This window comes from Lygodium microphyllum, chromosome 6, assembly GCF_053477565.2.
Source record: "Lygodium microphyllum isolate KBCC chromosome 6, Lygodium_microphyllum_v1.1.10, whole genome shotgun sequence".
NCBI lineage: Eukaryota > Viridiplantae > Streptophyta > Polypodiopsida > Schizaeales > Lygodiaceae > Lygodium > Lygodium microphyllum.
This window is the reverse complement of record NC_141140.1, coordinates 143,310,403-143,319,135: the sequence shown is the minus strand read 5'-3', so window position 1 is coordinate 143,319,135 and position 8,733 is coordinate 143,310,403.

Sequence of the window (8,733 nt, the reverse complement as noted above, 5' to 3'; positions counted from 1 at the left end):
TACTGGGCCCTGGTAGTGATATGCCAGCCTGCTTCGTTTATGCACGAGTCATGACATGCAATGGGATAGATGTGGCCTCTCCGTCAAGCGTCTCGACACCGACCAACCCCAATGGAACTTATGGCTCATTTGCCAAACTAGAGGATGGTCTCTGCCTAGGGCAGTCAACAAAGAGATGAGTGATTCCACAGTCGGCGCATCTCAGATCACCCTTTTCTCTGTTTGCTTGCTCCCTTTCGAGGTAGAGCGAAGAAATATGTCATGGGTGGCCCAACACATGATTGGCTCTTGGGCTTGCCCTCCTAGGCCCCTGCCTCTCCCTCTTCCCAACACCATCACCAATACTAGTCTATAGTCCATGAGGATAGCATTGCCAACCTCATCGTATGACACATACAGGTTTACATAACGCTCATCATTGCTAGGCTCTTCTACATAGTGGACTGGGATGTCACTCGATGGATGGGTCACATAGGGTCCATGTGGACTAGGGATACCCGTAGGATTAATTTTCATCCTAGGGGTGGTAGATTTAGCATCATTTGGTACTGGAAGAGCCAATGGAGCTCCCCTTCCAAAGTAGCTCGGCGGCCTATTCTCAAGGTGGGTTTCACCGTAAGGTTGCAGGTATGGGAGCCTCCAAGGTAATCGATAATGCATGGTGTCATGGTCAAACCTACCACAATTAGCACAAGGTCATGACCTAGGGTTCTGACACTTAGATGGCAAGTGGTTTCCACCACAATGCACACATTGGACATATGGGCGTGTTGGTCATTTCATCATCCCCTGTAGTTTGGCTATGTCTATCCTAATCTCAGCTAGCTCTTGTCCCGACTTAGTGCCCTTCCCTTTGTCCTGAGTGATTGAGTCTACTCTCTCACTCGGTGTTGAGGCTCTCTTAGAGCTTGTGGCACTGAACTCTTCTTGATTTGAACCTCTAGAGCTTCTTTCCTTGAGCTAATCATCCACTCTAATGGCTTCTTCAAAGACCCTCGCGAGTGCATCTCGCTACAAGCTTGAGTTGCCAGCAAAGGCTTTGTAGAGCTCCTCGCTTTGTATTCCGTTGATGAATACAGTGGATACCGCCCTTTTGGTTGGTCTCTCACCCATGGGGATCCTCTTGAAGAGCTCCTCACATGGGTCACATAATCTCGAATATCCTCTTTCTCTTTCAGCTTGACGTCCATAAGCCGCACCAACATGTTATTGGAGTATCCAGGTTCAGAAAATCTCTTGATGAAGAGGTTTTTCAAGCCATTGAAATCGATACACTGTGTAGCATCTAGACTTTGTACTAAGTCGGACCCTTGTCGCCTAAGCACAATTTGAAGGCTTGGGAGCATTGAGTAGGATCAGTGAAGCCGTTGGCCTCGCAGACCTGCTCAAACTATTCCACAAAGCTGTATGGATCGTCAGTAGCTTTGTATTTGTCCAAATGTTTTGCTACCATAGGGATTTTTTATTGGTTCTTAGAGCCTTGGTTGACTCCTAACCCTGTCAATAGCAATGTTGCCAATGCTGCAGCGCTTCGTTTAGTGGTCATGTTATCTAGTAGCCACTTTGTCAAGAGCTCGCTCAGTGTGAGATCTTCTTCTAGCACTCTCTCACTCTCTGACCGATTCCTGTCTACTAGGGCTAGCACCCTCTAGATCTCTCGCATTTCTAAACTCTCGCGAGTAAGTTCCTGGTTTGCTAATCCTAGTTATATGTAGCTAGGTCTTGTAGAGCCCTCCAGGCCAGTTTTCTTTCTTTTTTTAGGTTTGCTATGATGTCCTCTACCAGTCTACTGTGGTGTTCTAGCCGGGTTTGAGCATCGTATTGGTTCACTAAATGTTGGAAAATCTCAAGAAAGTCCCCTAGGTTAAGCTCCTCATTGCTTCTATGGTCTCAGTTGCCTCCTTCCACGTCTAGGGCTTCCTGCTCTACCAAGTTGTCGATCAAGTTGATAAGGCCGGGTAGATCCACTTCCACAATATTTCCTGCCCTTGTTGCATTCGAATTTTAGGTTGTGCCTTTGGCTTGGTCCTACCCTTGGGGATTCAATCTCCCTTCTATGTCATTGGGTCTTCTCTTACTGGTGGGTTCCTTCAAGTTCTCATGTTTGAGTGAGTTCCTTATTAGTTACAACCAGTCCTCAATTTACCCTCACTCTGTGTGTGTGCTCTTTTTTCTGCACAGTGCAAAATTAGGCTTTTAGCTTTTCTCCCTCATGCTTTGTGGGCTGGAATTTAGACTAAGTGAGAAGAAAAGTGCCCAAACGACTCTATACTCCTTGTCGTGGGTTTAGCTTCATAGGCCCGTATGCCCATTTTTTGGTGTCTTTGTTGATTTATAAGGTTCTATGCTACTCTCTTTGCCCCGCTATGCTCAGATAGTGCTCTAATACTCCACTCGGTGCTATTGTCGAACTGAATCGCTAGATGGTTGACTAGCATTGCCTCTATGCTTGAGTCTCATTGATACCTTTATTCCTTGTGCCAAAAAGGATTCTCTAGTGTCTGTACAGTCTTTAAATGTTCGGACAGTCTTCGGTGGACTGGTCCAAATGTTCAAAGAATTCCTAAAAAATCAAACTCGATCCAACAGTCCGAATTGCAGGGGCCGAATGTCTGATTCGGCCCGTCCGAATGGTCAAATGGGCGAACGATAGTGGACCAAATTTACTAGTCCAAGAGCTGAGTCAAGTGCTCTAAGTCAGCAAGGCCGAGGGCCGAACATCAAGTTGGTTTGAATGGTTGACTCGGACGGGTCGTGCAATGTGTCCAAGTCAAATGGTCCAAGTCAAGTGGTCCGAGAGTCGATTCTGGAACTCGGCCCAAAGTTGTCGTCACTCAAACACAGGCCGAACGCGACGCGTTTTCACCGAGCTAACACAAAATGCACCGCACCAAGTGATCGAATCCTTCACACTACTTGAGCACCTCCAGATCCTAACTACACATATAGGAGAAGGTGTGGGAATACCTGTAGTAGCCAATGAGCTTGTCGACGACAAGATTGAATCAAGTTGATGCAATGAAGCTCTCTCTCACTCTATGTCTCAAGAAACCAGGGTTACAAATGAGCTTCCCCTGGGTCTCTTGGCTGTTAAACCCCTCCTTCACCAAGTTCTTGCCACTCTTGCCCCCGCGTTGGTTGGCTCAACCCCCTTCAGCTCTCCTTCCTCCCGTTTTTCACATATTTGTGCCCTATTTGGCATGTTTTACAACAACAAACCCTACACTTTTCCAACCAATTTTCTAACCTTAACCTACTCTAAATGCAAACAAGAATCGAAAGCAGGGTATTGAACTAATTTCTCCTACTAAACTAACCATCAAAGATCAAAAATACTTACTTGTAGCATGGATTAAATACCCAAAACCTCCTATCTACCTCAAGCTCTGGTTCTGGGATGAAACCTTTACCACATACTCGATTCGAAGCATGCAAGCGCTCAAGCTTGAATCCATTTGTCCCGGGAAATGTAGAGGCGAGCACAAGCTCTACCGCCGAGACCCACGAACCACTTATCATTCAAGCATTTCAAGCGAGTGCTAATGGCTACCTCTCACATAGGTGATGCACCTTACCTCTCTATAAGTGTATTGAGCTTACCTTGATGCTCAATCGAGTTGCCTCCTTTCTCAAGCACCCCGGTAGCTCCACGGCTCTTGATGCAAGCTCAAGCATCCTCGAGCCTCTTCCTCCAAGCTCCATCCTCCATAGTTACACGCAAGACGAAAGAAGAGTAGCGAAGAGAAGAAGAAGAGAGGAGATGATGGAGAGCTTCACCTTCAAGATCCCTCACTCTCACAAGCTCACTCCCTCACACTCCCTCCGTCAAGCACTCACAAGCAAGCAAGCAAGAGAAGAGAAGGAGAGAAGAAGAAGAGTCCACTTTGCCACACACCAAAGAATGAGTTGTCATTCACTTTTTGAACTTTATATACAAAGCCCTAAATTGCATTTGGGTGGTCATTCCCCTTTTTACATGGCTGGGTCATAGCCTGGGCCCTTTTTCCATTGTCCTCCTATCCTCCTAGTTTCCCTCCTACTACCCATCTACATTTGCCCACCGACGCTTTTTAAAATAAATCATGGTGCGTCTTGCGCACTTTTGCAAAAGTATTGAGTTGTGTTTTTTCTTGAGCGCCTCTCCCTCATTTAGGAATTTTCCACACTTCTTGTGTTTTTTGATTTTCTCTCGGTGTGCCTTTGTTTTCCATTTCACTTTTACCCTGGCTTTGTCTTCTGCTTTAGATTTTCTGGGTTTTCCCTCTTGTTTGTTTGAGGGTTAACACCCATATAGTCCTTGAAATGGGGTCATCTAAATGCTCTGATGATAGGATGCATTGTAAGCATTCCACCAAAGGTAGATATTGTATCCACCATCTGGGTTCTTTGCAACAATATGCCCTAAGTATGTCTCTAATGACCTTATTTACATGCTATGTCTACCCATCAGTTTGAGGGTGATAAGCTGTACTAAAATAAAGATGTGTACCGAGAGCTTCAAATAATCCCTTCCAAAAACGCAAAGTGAATAGAGAATCAGGATCACTAATAATTCTTTTTGGCAGTCCATGAAGTCTAAAGATTTCTTTGACAAATAACTTGGCAATATATGAGGCTTTCTAGCTAGTTTTGACCGGAATAAGGTGGGTAACCTTAGTCAACATGTCCATGATTACCGTGATGGAGTTGTATCCTCCTTGAACTGAGGGTAATCCAACTACAAAATCCATACTAATGAATTCCCATTTCATCTAAGGAATATCAAGTGGTTGTAGTTTTCTTGGTATCTTAACTCATTTGGCTTTTATTCGTTGGTAACTCAAGCATTCGGTTACGTATTTAAATACATCACTTTTGAGCTTTTTCCAATGATAGCTTTTTCTAACTGCACTCAGAGTTTTAGCATAGCCAAGATGTCCTGAAAATGGGGAATCATGAGCTTCCCATAGTATCTTCTTCTTAAAATCTTGACTTGAAGGAATACATAATCTTATCTTGAAGTAGACAAGCCCTTCATCAATAGAGAAGTTAAGATACTTCGTCTTAAGCTTGGGATTTTGCTCTTTATTCTAAATTTCCTTCAACATTTGGTGATATTTGGGATCATTGTTTGCCTTTTCCTTGGCTAGCTGGATGATGCGATTGTCAAGCATTGATATCATTGTAGCTAGTGTTTTAGCTCTAAGAAGTTCTTCTAAGATAAGTGCATTGAGAAATGATTTGCTGCTTAAAGCATTTGCAATTACATTCTCTTTTCCCAATCTATATTTGATCTCAAAATCATACTCTTGCAAGACCTCGATCCACTGACGTTGCCTCATATTTAGATCTGGTTGAGTGAAATTCCATTTAAGACTTTTATGGTCCATTACCACTGAGAATTTCTTCCCGAGTAGATAATGTCTCCATAACTTAAGAGCATGGATAATTGCAAGTAATTCCGGGTCATGAGTAGCATAATTTCTCTCGTGAGTCTTCAATTTTCTAGAGGAATATTCTACTGGATGTCCTTCCTACGTGAGTACACATCCCAAAGCAAGAGAGCTCGCATCGGTCACCACTTCGAGTTCTTTTCTAAGATCGGGCAGTTTGAGGATCGAGGCCGTGACTAACCTTACCTTGAGCCTATCAAAGCTAGAATGTTCAACTTGGGTCCATTTAATGGCAACATGCTTCTTGAGTAGGTTGGTGAGGGGTGCAGCAATCAAGGCATAATTCTTAATAAAGACCAAATACCATCCTATTAAACCCAACAAGCTACGAGCTTCGCTTATTATAGTGATTGGAGGTTGCAAGTCTTATACATCCTTGGGCGGATCTACTGAAATGCCCTTGGCTTACAATGGTTGGAGGCTGCCAATCTTGTACATCCTTGGCCAGATCTACTGAAATTCCCTCTGCTAAAACTATAAAACCTAAATACTCAATTTGCTTCTTGAAGAACGCACACTCCTTCTTCTTAGCATACAACTCGTGAGTTCGCGTTGTCTCAAGAATTGTCAGCAGTTATGACTCGTAACTTTCTTCATCCTTGGAATATGTTAAGATGTCATCAAAGAATACAAGGACAAAATCATCAAGATAAGGGTTGAATATATCTTGCATTAATTTGTTGAAGGTAGTAGGGGTGTTTGTTAATACAAATGACATTATGATAAACTCATAATGATTGTACCTTGTGCTAAAAGCAGTTGTTGGGATATCTTCTTACTTGATTTCGATCTGGTAATACCCTGATTTGAGATCAATCTTGCAGAAAATCTTTGCTCCTTGTAGGCAATCAAGTAGTTCGTCGATCCTTGGAATCAAATACTTATTCTTGATCATTACCTGATTTAGCCCTCGATAATCAATACAGAGACGGAGAATCCCATCCTTCTTTTTTTGAAATAACACCGGAGTTACCCAAGGTGAGTTACTAGGTCTAATGTATCCCTGATCTAAGAGTTGTTTGAGTTGTTCCTTTAGTTCTATGGCTTTCGGAATGGACATTCTATATGGTTGCTTTGCAACTGGTGTAGCTCCTAGTACTAGCTTGATTTCGTGGTCGACTTCTCTCTGTGGTGGAAGTTTAATTAATTCTTTAGGAAATGTGTCAACATATTTCCTAAGCCATGATAGTTCATCTTTGGCTTCTTTATCCTCTTCAGTCTTATTTAATTTGATTAGGTATAAAGGTGAGCCTTTTATTAAACCTTTAGTGATTCGATAATCTTTCGCTAATTGAATCTCTGGTTTCTCTACTTCTCCTTGTGTGGTCACTTGTTGTCCTACAAGATTCAAAAATGTGACTTGGCCCTTTTCACAATGAATATGAGCATCATTAGGAATTAATCAATCCATTCCTAATAGGCACTCATAGGTTCCCAAGTTCATCACTCTGAATTGCATGGTTGTCTGATTGCCACTAAGATTAAACTCCACCTTACTTGTCTGTTATGTTGAGGAAACTTCTTCTCCATCAGCCAACTCAACTATCAGCCCAAGTGCATGCATTTTGTATATGCCTAGTTTTCTAGCACACCTTGGAGATATGAATGGATGTGTGCTTCCATAATAAATTAAAATTTTAAAGGATTTAACGTTATAGGTTGATAGTATTTGAATCACTAAGAACTATCGATTTGGTCTCTTCTCGTTGAGAGAGGCGAGAATTCTCGCTCTCTCCATGTCAGTTTCCAAGGTGAGATCTTCATTATCTTCTACTTCCTTAAGGTTATGCCGATAACTCTTCCTCTAGCTATGGTTGTCTGACTCTAGTCACTATGGAACTTGCTTTGGCATTTGTTCTATCCGATTTTTGGGCATCGCCTTTGGATGTGGCTAGGTTCGTTACAATAATAGCACCTAAAAGTATCCTTATTACTACCAGTAAATTTCTCCACTATCAACATCTTAGCCTTCTTGCTATTAGGATATTGGAATTAACCTTGGGCTCTTTTTGCATAGCCCCTAGTTATATTTCTATTTTGGAACTTATTATTCGAAGGCTTATTGTTTCTTGGTTTGGACAAGAGTTCCTATATAGTCAAGGAGGTCAAATGGACACATTGCTTTAAGCCTTGTGTTCAAGGGATCATCCAATCCGTGGAAAAACTTGGACACTTGTTGCTGTGCAATATCCATGGTGGACAGTGCACACTTGAGAAATGGTACATCATGATAGAGTTTTCCAAATTAACTTAAGGAATCTAACCATGAATTTCAAATATATCTACTGGCTCGTAATTTTTAATTCCTAGATAGAAAAAATAATTTATTTTGTTGAAGGGGAAAAATACGTGGTTTATTTTGAGATGGTTGGTTATTTAAGAGAGAATTTTTCTTTAATACAATCTAAGCATGGCATTTGGATACATCCATTGGGTAATAATTGGGCTTTGAAGAATAGATATCTAAAAATTTGTACATTAAAGGAAGATCATGAAGTCCATCTTTGATGTAGTTGCGGCATTTAGAGCGACCAACAACTATAATTCGGTCCGTTGGGATGACCTTTGTCGCTTCATCATAATTTAGTTTAACCTCACGGTCTCTACTAAATATATGACTTCAATCAATCATGCAACTTTCAGAAAAACCTATGGTATCATGATTAATAAAGGGTTGTTATCTACGCCCGTGACTCCATTAGTGACTCTCGTGCTCACAACTCTAACTGTTGCTTCCATGTTAGTAGGGTCATTCGCGATTTCCACTTTTGAATTCTTGTTCTTCGGGGCCATGGCAAAAATATGATTCATAGAAGAAGAAGAAGAAGAAGAAGAAGAACACGGCAGTAATACCAGCTAGCAATGGTTTAAGACTCACAATGATGATGATGATAATGGTTATTGCGGGATTCGATGATGTAGGCGTCGCGGATGGTTCTTCTAGCTTCGTGGAGAGCAATACTTCTCTCTCTCTCACCTTTGCAAACAAGGGTAAGAACAAGAGTAGCTCTTTCTCTAGTATAAAGCAAGAGCAAGAGAATAGCTATGATCTCTCTCTCTCTCTCTAGTAGATAGAATAGAAATGAGAGTAGACGTACGACTTCTAGCCAGATTTATAGAATAGGATAGAGTTCTTCAGTGTATCCTCTCCTCGAATTAGAGTAGAAGAGGATGAGAGACCTTCAGCGTATCCCCTCCTTGGGTTGAATAAAATAATGTCTCTTCGTCTTACAGAGTAGAGTCTCCTCCTTCTCAATCAGCATCTCGTCCTCGTCAAGATTGCTCTTGTCGCTCCTCTATT